Source organism: Camponotus floridanus, unplaced genomic scaffold (genome assembly GCF_003227725.1).
Source record: "Camponotus floridanus strain SB8 unplaced genomic scaffold, Cflo_v7.5 scaffold31, whole genome shotgun sequence".
NCBI classification, from domain to species: domain Eukaryota; kingdom Metazoa; phylum Arthropoda; class Insecta; order Hymenoptera; family Formicidae; genus Camponotus; species Camponotus floridanus.
Window position 1 is genome coordinate 1,210,257 of NW_020229448.1, and position 13,658 is coordinate 1,223,914.

The 13,658-nt window shown below is 39.1% G+C and overlaps 1 protein-coding gene and 1 long non-coding RNA gene across 4 annotated transcripts in view; one reads left to right on the plus strand and one right to left on the minus strand.

The window, feature by feature from the left end:
- The window catches only part of LOC105252405 (homeotic protein ultrabithorax), a 102,326-nt gene that overhangs the window by 19,883 nt on the left and 68,785 nt on the right, over positions 1-13,658 (plus strand). The window lies entirely within an intron of this gene.
- LOC109610083 overlaps positions 1-13,658 on the minus strand; it is a 109,363-nt gene that overhangs the window by 17,445 nt on the left and 78,260 nt on the right. For both annotated transcript variants that reach the window (XR_003123058.1, XR_002192602.2), the window contains one exon: positions 3,607-3,767. This is a non-coding gene — a long non-coding RNA (uncharacterized LOC109610083). The remainder of the gene's footprint in view (positions 1-3,606; positions 3,768-13,658) is intronic.

Sequence of the window (13,658 nt, forward strand, 5' to 3'; positions counted from 1 at the left end):
CGTAGCGAAAAAAAAATTTTCACATAATTAAAGGAAGATAAAAATTGTTTCCGGTAAAGAATATAAATTATGTTATTGTGCGCCATTTATTTTTAACATTATCTATTATCTAGATAGCTTTGAGATATTTATTATACAGCAACTAGTAATTTTTCTTACATTTTACATTTCCCATATCGTAAGAAAGAGTTCGTTACACCGTCTCGTTGCCTACTTGAACTAAATTTCACTGCCGCATTTAGCATGTAAACGACTTTAAGCTTAAATGAGGAATGCTGTAAATGGATCCAGTCCAAATGAAGGTTCGGGGAGATTAATTTGCGACGATATCTGGAAAAGTCGCGTCCCTAGCAAATTCTCCCACGGACGAATAGTCGGACGAGAGTTGAAGTAGCATTATCAGCGCAGACCGTCCCTTGTATGCCTACTAAATTTGCGAAATAACGGCCGAAATGTATCTAACGTGGAGCCGCGGCTGTCCTTTGGCCCATATTAGGTTGCGTTCGTTGCCCTTTCTGTGCGTGATATTCGGAAATTTTAATGGTGTTTGCTCCGTTAGTCCCGGGACTGAAATTCATCGTGTATTTATTTTTCGTCGGTAGACTTCCGTTATCTGAATAACTCACCGCACGAATGCTTGTACAAGCTGCAATAAACTAAGAGGATCGAAATTTTTGTCGGGTACATTACTGCCCGGAGAAAAAATTTGCGCAGTTCTGTCACGTTTCTTATTAGTGTTTATATAATTAATTAATTAATAAAAAAGAATTTGATTTTATGTAAATATTTAGGCAAGCGTATTTAAAAAAAATAACCGCCTTTTTCGAAAATTTCGAACTCGTAGAGCTCGTAAGATGTTAGGCACGTCGGTGGAACACGCGAGAGTATTCGCGAGCGTTAAAAACGCGCAAACAAAAATTTCAATACGCTCCCTCGTAACTCTCTCGAGCACGGTATTAGCAGCTCGTTATCTGCAAATCCGGTTGGTTGATGCTCGTATCTGAAACGTGCATCAAATCAGCGCCTCGGATAACTACGCTTGGAGAAACGACGTGACGGCGGGAAGAAAAACGAGACACGAGAAATGCGCGCGCGAGAAACAAAGGGGGAAAGTGAAACGCGATACGTTATTCCTTCGGTCACAATATTGACTGCAACTTTAGGTCGGCGAGATTTAGGTGACTTCCCGGCCTGCGAGCGGGAAAGAGGTGGATAAATGGTTAGTAAGTGCGATCGTGGAGTTTTAGAGGGGTAGGCCTTCCCTTTAAATTCGCTTAAAGCCGATGCCGAGTTTATTAGGGTTACCGGGCGTCCGCTCGGAACGGCCGTCAATTCACTCGCCTAGCGAAGCGACTTAAATTCCTATTGTCGCGTTTATTGCCGCGGGAGTTGGATCCAAGGATGAAACAAAAAAAAAATATCGATACACAAATTTTTTTTCTTCTAACTGCAACGGGGATTCTCGTCGAAAACGAACCATGTCGACCATCGCTCGTCATCGGGCAGAGCGCGTTGGATATTATAAATTGGCTCCGGCAGAAGGTGAACGATTCGCGCGCTTCGCTCCACCCCTATCAATGTAATCGTTATAGCTCCAATCTCTCGAATTGTAAACTTCGGGTTATCGAGAATTACTTGTACGTTCACTGGCTGCGATGGCTGGTCCGCCTTATTACGTCCTTCCGGAGGTTACGATAAGTTTTGCGGTTAAACGCGGATCTCTCTTAAATTGCTGCGGCTTTCCTTGCTCCGGCATATTACCAGAAGAAGTATGGAATCTTCGACATGTTCTTGCGCGCCATAATGATTGCACGTCGCACGTGTACCACCGCGTGTCGTGCGCAACTTGTGCGTAGCCGAACATGTTACTCCGGCCATCGAGCCAAGATTTCTGAACTTTTTTCACCTTCGATTATATTCAATCTCGTCTATCGCTCTTCCGTGAAAGGGATCCGCTCGCAGATGCGTAGATTGTCGAGAGAAAGAGAGAAGAGAGAGAGAGAGAGAGAGAGAGAGAGAGAGAGAGAGAGAGAGAGAGAGAGAGAGAGAGAGAGAGAGATCGATATCGAGATAAATATTACTTTATTATTTTTCATCGCAGATAAATCTTGTATTACGATTCATTTAATCATCGCATTTTCCATGGTGTGCGGCGAGCGTGAAATTATGGCTATTCATTCTTGCACAATGATTTTTGTCGATCGCCATTCGTTGCGTTGTACTTGTTTAGCGAATATTTAAAAGTAGATAATGACAATTCGATAATTGGATAACCCTAGATCCACGGATATCGGATAATTTATGGACAGTCCACGGGTAGAGAGCTCTCCGGAGTTAGATATAAATGCGAAACTACGTTCTTCGTTTTGCTATCTATCGATCGCTCCGATTCGTGAGCCGCGATTACGGTTAATTTAATTCAGTCAGTCATCATTCAATGATTACGGAGCTGAGGCAATGCATTACTCTAAGCGCAGTCTGCCTCCGTTTTCGGAAAATTGCTGTCGTTGAAAATGTTCTACCGATTGCAACTTGTTTCGCACGTTTACAAGGGGATCATTTTACGCATTTTTTTTTAATCCGATAAACGCGAATTACTAGCCACGACGGTCGAAAAGTACACCCTGATATTCATAGATCTAATCAAAAATGCTATTCTTGAACCCCGCAGGCGAGTGCTACGACTATCGTGATTTCAAAGAGACTTGACTCGTTTACGTGATTTATGTAATGGATAGAGGCAAAAAAAGAAACGAAAAACTCTCAATTTCTTCTTCTTTTTTTCTTGAATATATTGGCACGTCAAATAGATACTATTATCCTCAAAGAAATTTCAGAGAAACGTAATCTTTCTCTATTTCGATATATTTTATCAAATCTCTTTTTAAAGAGTTTTTTCTCGAGGAGCAAATTTAAAATTTTTTTTATGATAGCAAATTAACGTTCGAGAACACTTGATGTATAATTAAAAGATTATGCAGATAATTTTTTTAATAGAAGGTGGTAAATTATATGGTAGATACATCTCTTGAATTTGAAAAAAGTGAGTTTTTCGGCTTGCTCAAAAGGCAATGCATTATAATTACCTCGAAGAATCATCCTCGGCGATTACAAGGTCGCACCGACGTTTAGCCCAATTTCGAGAGCCGTGTTGTATTTATGCACTGAGCAACACGAGCGAGATTAACCAGATTAGCTCTTGTTCGGGTCGGAATAACCATTTACGTTGGCGACTGGTTCTTCACAAAATTTCTCGTTTAAGAGATGTTTACGCTCAGTTTCGCTCGATTTCGCAAATTCAAGAATAATTGAATAATAGAAAATAATTTTGACATAGGTATACATACATATATATATATATATATATATATATATATATATATATATATATACCTACTATCTTGTTTATTATTGCATCCATTTCGTATTTATTTATTTATATATTATCTCGCGAATGTAACGCAATTGTATTTTTCTCCTCGAAAAAGATGATCGAGAAAGTATTGTCAAATTTTAATATTTTTTTGATAAACTCTTTAAGAGCTTCGGTGTATTTTGATCTCTTTCTCTCTCAACGGCGAATAGCATCAAAAGCACAGTTCTTACGTCTTCGACGAGACTATAGCGGCATATCAACTCCTCTTGGTCGGGGGCCGTCTCATTATCCGTGCTCCGATGGTACCACGCTGCGAGCTCGCAAGCCTCCTATAGTCGAACTCGTACTATATTCGTATCCCGAAGTATAGGTTGGTGTGTGCTTTCGGCATCTGAAACAATTCACCCTAGCACTATATTCCAGGTTGGAAACAGTATCACGTATGCCGCGTTACATTTCCTCGTTATTTTTGGTCTCACTATTATTAATAAGAATTCTCACAGATTGTCCACCTCTTTCTCGATTTTCGAGATAGAACTTGGGTGACCATAATTTTCGGTTAGCTTTATTTTTATTTATTGGTTAGCTTTATTATTATTTATAGTTTTCATCTTATATACAATATAGATGTATATTATATGGAATATCTCACAATTTTTGTACAATATTCTAATAATGTATTTTAGAGATAAAATTAAGTAAAAAATCTCAATAGAAAGATTTTAAAACTGCAATTATAATTTGGAGTTACAAGCGATTAAACTTATAATTTATATTTATAAAAATATATAAATGTAATATAATATAATAAATAAAATATGAATTATAAAAATATAATTTAAAAATTATTTTACATTCGATATTTTTAGATTAAGATATTTTTTACTTCACTTTACCTCTAGAACATTTTATTAAAATGTTGTATGGAGGTTACGAGATACGTATATAAATTAATTACAAATCAAATAAATTATACGAAATTAAATCTTTTTGTAAATTTACATGATTAAAAATCGCCATTTACTTTTAATAAACTTGACATTTTTCGATATAAATAGTCTCTTCCGGCGGTTTCTTCCTAAAATTATTAAAATTTCATTATCTATGCGCGGACGCAAAACCCCGTGGCACTTTTAGGTGCCTATGGGCAGAGCAACTAAGGCAACGCACCCTGTGGTGGCCTTTGGTTTCTCGAACGAACGAAGGATGATGCATGGCGATACACGCATATATCCCCCTTCCATCCTCCCCCGCCTTTCCTTCCCTCTTCTCTCCATCGTGCGTCCGTGCCGCCGCCCTCCTTTCTGCTCCTACCTGGCATCGGGAACTCCACCTTCTATCGGGCTTATAACATCGAAGCACCGCCGTCCAAAAATAATAACGATAATAATAACAACGAAAGCAGCAAAAAAACCGGGAGACTAGAGAGAAACTATTCCTGTTACGTTGCATTCCTCTTGCAGAAACTCGTCGGACCACCCTGAATACGATGCTAACGCGGCACACATGGGGCTTTAACAGGAATATCATTTGCCTTTTGTCGTGTGCGTCTGAATACGCCACTTGACCCTCTTGTTCGTAAGCGTTTATTAATCCGCGTCAATCAACGCGCCGTGTCCAACGGAGAGTAATACGTTTATTACAATCGAGGATTGTTGTAACGAACGCGATCGTACAATTTTGCAATTTAGATCGATACCGAAGAAACAAACAGCGACAACGAACTTTGTAAATGTCACCTCTCGCGTATGCATCTTAACGGGCTGACGGAATGCTTTAAGTGAACTTCGCATTTCGGAGGACAATTTGGTCGCCTTCCAGAAGGATTGGCCGTATTCCAATGTCGACGAAATTGACAGGTCATTCGGCTCCGAGTGAAAATATTGTCTTTCCATGAATCTCTCTCTCTCTTTCTCTCTCTGAATAAAATCCCGTAATCTATAATATTTAATTGCGCGCATCTCTGAAAATTCAGTTTTTTTATTTCGTTGCGCGATACCATCTATATCGACGCGAATGCAAATTTTGGTTGGAAACAGTACGATGCAATTCCGTATTCTCGATTGCTACAATGTTTCCTCGAATCTAGGGATACGCGAGTGATATAGTACACTGTTGCATTTAAATAGTTTGTATATTTTATTGTATCTCGTTATGTGCTTCGGGGAAACGTATAAATTTTCCTTCTGTCATATCGCTCTTTCGTAAAATACGCAGTCTGGTCCGCGATCTTGATAATATTTTTTATACATTTTACATTTTATACTCTGTGATATATTGTATATACTTCTTTCTGCATTTACGTAAATCACGAATGCGATCGGTCGATCGATCTCAATCATTTTTAATTAAAGTACACAAGTTTATCGTAATAAGGGCACTATCATTGTATGAATAATGCAGACTCGTGTTACAGATTATACTTCCGCTGAGGTGCAATATATTCTTTCATTAAAGCCAAGAATAAATCTAAATGCGCTTACTTGTATATAATTTTCCAACTTTCTTTCATATTTATTTATTATAGTTTATCGTGTCATCTTCATTTACTCGGCTGTACAATTAGCCTTTTCACCCTATTCACTCTATCTTTTACATATAATCATATATAAATTATAGTACAATATATAAATTATTAGTACAATATTGAAGAGAATGCATTTATGCACTATGTACGTAATAAGGTTTATAATAATAAATAAATATTTATTATTTTTATAATTAAATAAAATGTGCAGCGCGCACGCGTGTTTATTATTATTAAATAATCTTACGTTATTATTATTATTAATTGTAACATCGAAATATATTAATTAACAAAATACGTCACTAATAATGAATATTTCTCTTTCTCTGCGTTTGACGTGATAGCTAATTTTACGTTTCAGTCCTTTTACCCCTATTTACACACACGATACACATTTACGCCTAAAAATATCTTCAGCTTTTAATCTGCTACGCATCTGAGCGTCGTTATTTCCACATCAGGTATAATTGCAAATTAATCAATGGTTCTCAAAGACGTTGAGATAAGAAGTTGAAATTATACGAGCGCATGATTCGCGCTGATATACGCGTCATGTTTGTGCTTGATTGATTTTTAACGGGGAACACCAATGTTGTTTCGCCTTTGCGTGGAACGAAAATGGGATCGGATCACGTGACAGTATGCGAGCACGTGTGCATGCATACGTGAAACGCGGTAGGTAGGTACCGAGCGACACGCAATCGCCGCTTATAAGCCCTTACGGTGTATAAATTATTGTGATTTCTTTCGAGTAACCCTTGTTTATAGGGATGCGTTGGCCGATCGGCCGTCCGATATGCCACAACATCAAAGGGCTCGTACGATTCTCTGGCCGCTTTCAACCGGATCTTCGGACTTTGGACGAGGATCTTTACGTAGAATTTCATCTTATATCGACGCGTATATATATTTAGCAATTTATTTAAACGCGCAAGAGCTAAACGCGAGAGAGACGCGAATGAGATTGAAAGATTAAAGGCGCAAGAAAGCTAGCGTGTTATAATAAAAGCTCGAGACGGTTACGCAAAATATCTTATAAATTTAATTTAATTAAATTTAATATAAAATTAATAATAATAAAATTATTCAATATAAATTTTCATAATTTACATGAAAATTATGACATTCTCATAATTGTATTATTCCATATTTTTCGCAAACTATTTACAATCATATTCCACCGCGTATTATAGATACATGTATTAATCGAAAGATCGATTAACGGTGCTCGAGTGAAGACTCGACGAGATCTCTCAGGGTAAGGAGGCGCATCGCGATTCGAAGGCTCGAGAGTCGTAGGCAATAACTCGTCATTACGGGACCGATATGCGCGAGAAAAGGAACAAACGCGTATCCCGAGATGTACCTAGAATCACTTTCTTGAACGGGAGAGTGAAGCGGCCACATGCACAAGTGGTACACATGGAAGGCGGGATGGCTCCGGACGGCTCTCGCAAATCATCCACATGCATCACGCCGCAATTACACGACGAGGGTTCATTTAAATCCGATAAATATTACGCCGCTCATTGTATCGTGCCATCTGGTGAATGCATTCTATACTTTGTCCGTGTATCCGCGAAATCGGCCCGGAGGTCCGAGTTGCCTTTTAAGAGGGAGAGGAGAGGAGAGGCATCCTTTAAACCCATATTTATTACTTCGCTACACTCGGGTAATAAATCTCGCGGATGTGTAGACACGATTATAAAATTAAAGTTTCGCACTCTCTTCCCCTCTAAATATATACTTTGCGTTAAAAATAAGAAGATGATACCTATGTAAATTCGCGCGTCCTCCTTTATTATGTGCCGATTGAATCGACGATTCGGAGCGAATTCATCTTCCGTGATTTCTTTCATCGACGCGCCGATAAGTGGCCGGGATGGCAAATGGTAGCGGGAGGGAAAAATTGATGATTTCGATAAGAGATTTGATTCGCCCCGTGGAGCAATTCGTTTGCCGCGATACACGAAACGTATTGTGTAGCGTACGCATGGATGCCCATCGCAGAAACGCATAGTGCATCGCGACGGGCGCGGATGTTTTTAAATCTCCCCGGAGTCTGCGTCGGAGATTTATCGCCGTGGCCAGTCCCTTTGGAACGTGTGTGCCTGCGCACATGCGTTAATTGCGCGACGCGAAATGCCGAAGGGGGTGAGGAAGGGTAAGCAGCCAAGTTATTTGCAGTGGCCAAAGTACTCCGCACTGTGCACCACGGCTAGTGGCGAATCCTGCGGAAGGTCAAGGACTGGCATTAGGATCACTGACCGAGGAATGGTCGCCTTCAAATTTCGCGTTTTTTTTTTTATTGTTTTTTTTTAATCTCATCAATTAGCGAGGCAATTAGCGCGTTAGCGCAAAATCTGAATGTGTTGATTGTTTTATGGATACGACTTGATTCATGGTTCGTATGATATAAAAGGAACATACATTTTACATTTCACGGTTAACGATATTATCTCGAGCATTGTTACGTCATAATTTTCGCCGACAAGAATTATTTATATTAATTATTTTTCGTGATGAATGTGTGCGCAATAGTTGTAATACTGTTATATGCGAGGTTCGGTTTTTACATAGTTAAATTTATTTGTATATATATCACTTGATATACTGTGTACGTATATGTAACCATCACTAACGATTAAAAAAAGTAAAAAATATTTTTCCGAAACACTATAAGTTAGAGAAATATTTTTTTTAAATATATGATCGAATGTCTACATCTTAAAACTGACTGATATATCAATTATAAAAATTTTCTTGTACAAGAAATTATCAAATTTCGAGTTTCTCTCTGACGTATTATTATATAATTATTACAATAACGTTAAAAAAGATTTTTTGTCCAAAAATTGATTATAGATGAACACGGTAACAAAAATAAGCGTAAGCAAAACCAGGGCAAAGCTCTTGGATCATCGATAAAAATTCTACTAAAATTCCGATCCGACCTTGAAGGTAAGTTCATCGATAGGAACGCGGACCCTAGCGCCATTAACTGAGGCCGTAGAATGAAGTATCGCAACGGACAGGGAAAGAGAGAGAAAGAGGGGGAGAGATTGAGAGACAGAAAAAAAGAGGCAAAAGAAAAAAAGAAGCCTAGATGCGTGCGAATATGAGTGGATAGAGGACGAAGCTAGTATCGCGGGCAAAGTTTGGTATGCGTGAGTGTTTCGGGCGCGAATGTGGATAGTCAGCGTCACGCCACGCGGTCCCACGAAAAGTTATGGTTACTGCTAGGCAGTAAACGGTAGGGAAGGGCATCCAACTAAAAATAATATTACATTTTATGGACGGCCTAATTTTGTCGCGAGCCGTTTTCTATGGGGGCTTCAAAATGCCCATAACAATCTCCGTTATACGATCTCATCGATGAATTCCGGCTAGACTACCTCTCGGAAGATCTTTCCGCGATTTTTAATTATTTCATATTAAAAGAGACATCGCGAGTGCTCTTGGACGAGGGACGAGATTAGCGCTCTGCTACCGGTTTTCATGCTGCGACTTTTTTTTATCTTCGCTACCTATTCACCGCAAAATGCAAATTCGACGTTATTGCGGACAGAATTAATCGCTTGATAGAACCTGCTTCAAGTTGTTGAAATTTCGTGTTCCACTTTTACGCTTCTCTCACAATTGACCTTTAAAGGACACCGCTTCACTCTTTGCGCCTATTTCCTATTCAAATTATTCACTGAACCGCATTATTTTCCATGAATTTGTATGAGGATCGAGAAATCTCACTCCAACATTTGCGATCGTTACTCGTGGTCTTTTTTTAAACGTCCATTTAAATATTTATCATTGAGTATACGAAAGATTTGACTTGCAAAAAATTATTTATTTAATAAAAGTTTACGATATATAATAAATCTGGCAGATTGCATTTATAGTAAACTTTTTGTCACGTAATCGTATATTTATTCTAATTTGTGCAAAATATTTCACATGCCGAATTTTTACGCAAAAAGTCGCGAGCTTGCCATCGGATGTTTGTCAATCGAGAGATCTAGATAACGAGCATCGTGCATACGCGTGAATGAAAAGGTATCGGGTGTGGCCTGAAGACATTGGCGCCATCTATGTAGCTCATTACGTACTACAACACTCATCAAAAGTTTCCAGTCGATAATATCGCATGTAATATAAAACATTTCCATGGGACATTTTTACGAGGCGAAAACTTTTTGTAAAATATATTGTTATGTAAACACATTATTAATAAATTATATCTAAACAGATATAACTCTCGTTTCATTATGTTTATTTTCTCCTATAATTAATCTAATAATATTTATGCATTATTTGATAAATAATTCTCCCTCTTTTTTATTTTAATAAAATTATATACAACGCAAACTTTTACATTAATATTTTTCAATATATTATTATTTGTTTAAAAAAAAACACATGTTATATAATTCTGTAGTAGAGTCTCTCTTTTTCAGCCGTGTAGCATATTTAAAAATATATAATTAAACCAACTAAAGTATTATAAGAAATTGCGCTTTTTACTGTTAGCATCAGCAGCTGAAGCGAAATATTCGGAAAGAAGTATCCCTCCACGAAACTCTGCCGAGAGGTTTTTACACAAGTACAAAGAGGCGGAAAAGTTTAATCGTACGTGAGAATCGACGCAACCGACTTTTAATCGATTAAATCTTCAAGTTACAAGAAGTTTTACGATATTATCGTGTAGAGAGCGCGAGATATACCTCCGGTATTATGACTATACTATGAGAGGGATATTATATGAATAGAGTTGAAGAGAGAGAAATCTCCCCTTTGGTTAGGCAAAGAAAGGGCAGGTCGTTCATGGGAAACACCCTTACGGCCATGTTTGAATCCAACATGGTTTTTCCATTCTTAATGGGCTCCTCGAGATTCGTAGGTAGGAATCGAAATGACAGTGCATCTCGAATCCTAACGCGCATACAACCGTTGGAATTCGAGAGGCGAGAGAGAGCAGATAGTCGCGATTGGACGCGTGAGTAAGCGACATGGTGCTTCGTTAGTCCGGTTGTCTCCGGGTACAAGATTTATGTACGTACATTTTAAGTTACGTGGTCGCCGATTGTTCCATTAGCTGGTGTTCCTCGGGACCAAAACAAATCTTGCCCAACTAAAATAAAATCATTCATCCATTATATAAGGTAATATAAAATGTTTCAAGATCGTTTCTATTAATTAATTTCATCGTGCTGCTTTGCGTTAAATAAATGCGCGCTTAAACAAAGGATGAGGACGATCAAGTTGATAGCTAAAAAGCAATTGATGTCAACGGTTGAGATAATCGCTCGTTTCAGAAGTACGTTGTTTAGTCCCAATGGACGTCCCGGTCTGCTTTACGAACATGCTACTAACTAACCAACGGCCATTTACATTGCTAATTGCGCGGCCATGTGAGTGTAATGGCGTCTAACGTGAACAATGCTTCGAGGGAATCAAAGCCCTCCCTCTAGGAACATGAATGACCAGACCCCCCAGATCGCTCGTTGCATCTCACGATTCGAAAGAATTATTCGATACAAGAAAGTCTCCGTATTATTTGTAATAACGTCTCTATCGTTTTAAGAAGTACGGCAGCCTCGTATTTACGGTGTGCCGTTCTTGCTTTACCATTATATAAGCATTACTCTTCCGTGTTAATGTAATTTCGTGAAAAGCGTCACGTGCGATTTCATTTAATTTAGTCTCCCTGGTATGTAAAATAATGCGCCCATTTGGTAGGATAATTACGTTCGAAGAAAAGGGGTTTAGCTTGTGCTCTAGCGAAGGAATGCTTATACTTTAGGGTAGGGAAGAAGACGCCTTACGATTTACGTTGCATAAATACACAACATGCCTCCCCAACTTTTCCATTCTTTCGCGATTAAAACGTTACTCGAGACTACGCTGTAAAATATTTATTACGCAATGTTTCTAAATTTCTATCGAGATAAAAGTGATTGACCGTGCGTATAAACAGCTTGATTAAGAATAGTGTAAGAATCTCAAAAAGATTTTCAAAGGAAAAGGATGTTAAATTTAAAGGACGATAAAATTTTTAAAAATAAATTAAAGTAAAAATAATAAATTAAAAATAATTTAAAGTAAAAATGATTTAAAAATAAATGACAGTAAAAATAATAAATTAAAAATAATTTCAAAATATATCAAGACATCGAAATATTAATATCCTAACATCACGAATAGCGGAATACACATCACGCTTAATCCTACGATACAATCGTTAGAAACGATAGGGTTGTATTTGATAGCGTATAATAATCTCGGACCGTGAAAGCGGTCTGTATTTGGCGGCAACCGAAGATACCGCGGGGCTATATTCCAGGGTAAACAAGAAGACGCGTACAGTTTACGATAACGCGTAAATATCCCGGGCGTCCCCAACTTTTACGAACCCTTTCCCAAGACGGAGAAGAGAGAGAGCGATAGAAGTGGCGGCGGGCAGGAGGAACAGGGGTGGGTGAGAATAGAAGTTTGTGGTGACTGGGCAGGGCCCTTTATACACTTCTACGGAGTCTAACGCGCGCGCCCGGTACTTACTTCGGTATATCTTTGCCGGCCGGCGGTGGATGCGAGCTTTAACTCTTCCACCGCCTGCAGTCGGTGGAAATAAAACATTGCGCGAAGAAACTTCGCTCCGGCGCGCGCGCTGCTTTTTACCCTCTTTCTGATGGCGCGGCATTATGCCCGGCTTTTTTACCCGAGGCGACAGCATTGGCCCGGCGAGAATTTCCCCGACATGATCGCGATCGTAATTCGAGCCCGAGTCTCGTTCTCTTTATATCTCTGTGACATGTGAATCGTACTATTATTTGATCCAAGCATGCAATGAGATGAGCGCTTCGATCAATGTGTACGTAAATTTGTAGAAATTTCACAAAGAGCAGTTTAAATTTCGATTGTATAGATATTCTTTTACAATTTTTTGCAGTTTATTGCGAGTTAAAAAAAAACGATACCACGTGTCTACTGAAAAAGCCATTTCGCGCGAAGCAAATCGCCAAAGGTATAGATAAGAAAGACGGGAACGATAAAAACATCACGGGCCATTAAAGATATTAAGAGTCGACATAATTTTGGCACGCGGCTTATTGCATACATATGTATATCCGCGTGCAATTGTGAGCGCGCAAGAATTGCGAGCGTTGTGTACGCGCGTATGTGTGCGTGTGTGCCATAACTTTTAGATACGCTATTCGACGTAATATCGCAAGAGCGTAGGAGTGTATTATGCGCGCGACTAGGACTTCCAGTATATAAAAGTCGGTTTACTTTACGTTGCAGAGGGGTAGACGTAAACGCAACTCTCCACCGTCGCGATATACATGTATATGTGTGTGTGTGTGTGTGCGATGCTATTCAGTTCTCTCGTCTCCATTCGACTCGCCAATGGATCGAGCGTTCCGTTTCTTTTTCGCCTCGATATGGAGTAAACCGAAACCTTCCCGGAGAACCGAATGGCCGAAAGTTCTGGCAGTAGACAAAAATGCATCCAGAGTTCCGGCGCACTCAACTTTCGCGCGATCGCGAGACGAGCGATGGAATCGCGATGCAAATCAAAGTGGAGAAGTTTGAGAGAGAGAGAGGAGGATATCTGTGAAAATTTATATACAATAACGCGGTCCACCGCTCGAGATTTACATGGAAATGCGAATGGGTCGCGGCGTTTACAACTCTTGTTATCCCCGATACGCTGAAAATCGAAATTACGAACGTGCAGTTGGGGCACCGATCGTATTATGA